The sequence below is a fragment of the Vigna radiata genome, unplaced genomic scaffold (assembly GCF_000741045.1).
Source record: "Vigna radiata var. radiata cultivar VC1973A unplaced genomic scaffold, Vradiata_ver6 scaffold_1956, whole genome shotgun sequence".
NCBI classification, from domain to species: domain Eukaryota; kingdom Viridiplantae; phylum Streptophyta; class Magnoliopsida; order Fabales; family Fabaceae; genus Vigna; species Vigna radiata.
The window spans coordinates 1-1,121 of NW_014543592.1; the positions used below are offsets into that span (position 1 = coordinate 1).

Genomic DNA, 1,121 nt, shown 5'->3' on the forward strand with positions numbered 1-1,121 from the left:
AACATCACGGAGATAGATATGAGAAAATTATATTAAAGAGAAGAACAAACATACCAGGACATTCAACCACTTCTTTACTAAAACCATACCTGTTGAGCAATACACAAAATCATAGATCAAAATCAGAAGTAACATTGAATAAGAATTAAAATAATTGTGTAAATTTACAATCAGTGGCCCTTTTGTGGGTTTTAGTCACCTGTTACAAGTCACATATAAGGAGAAATACAAGTACTTTTTATACACAAAAAAAGCTAAAAGCCTCGGTAACTGGTAGGGACTTAAAATACATTATTTCAAAGTTCCATGCAACATGTATCCAGCTTAGGACACAATGCCAAAAGAACAACAATATGAAGTTCAATCCAGTGAGTTCTGTAAGAGAGTTACACCAAAAAAAATATATATAATGAAAGCAACTGTTGCAGTTTGAGTCTATCACTTACATCACAAGAGGAGATTGCAGTCTATCATGCCAAGTAGGTATGCCTGTCACAGGATCCTAAGATAACAAAAAAACGAGTACCTGAGTGAATCTAAAGAAATGAGGGTGTCCCATACTTCTCAGCAAGGGCACATGCCTATAACAACCTAAGGTAGCATATAATTTTTTGAAACACAAACTAGTAGGCATAGAAATTACTTTTTAAGGCAGAAAAAAGAATAGAAAACACTAACAGTAAAAGGACATGGACTAAGATGCAAAACTAATAAATAATCCAGGAGAACTTTGTCAGTCAATTAATACTGTGAGGGTATATTTTCTAATTTTCAAAATTTACATGTTTTGTTATTATAAAACTTCAATAATCTGAGTTCTCAATGTTAGAAGTTCTTTATCATTCATGCCCTTACAAAACAGTAATTGCTCACAAAAAAAAATAACATCATATATGCATCTAAATTCTACAACGTTTGATATCATATATGATGGGGATGAACTTGTTAAGTACCTGTATGGAACAACATAAGGAGTAGCCACAATGCAACGGACACAAAAGCTTTCTGCAAGGCTACATCCTTCCTGAACCATAATAAAAGATCTCCTCAATTAGCAAATCACTACTAGAAAATGACAGTTGATTCAACTTTCTATTCTAGTGGTATTAAATGTCTTTGTC

At 32.8% G+C, this 1,121-nt stretch overlaps 1 long non-coding RNA gene across 1 annotated transcript; it reads right to left on the bottom strand.

Moving 5' to 3' along the window:
• Positions 1 to 38: 38 nt before the first annotated feature.
• LOC106754516 lies at positions 39 to 708 on the bottom strand. Its single transcript, XR_001375309.1, has 3 exons — positions 679 to 708; positions 447 to 502; positions 39 to 89 (listed from the first exon to the last, which is right to left on the bottom strand). It is a non-coding gene; the product is annotated as an uncharacterized LOC106754516 (long non-coding RNA).
• Between the last annotated feature and the right edge of the window lie 413 nt (positions 709 to 1,121).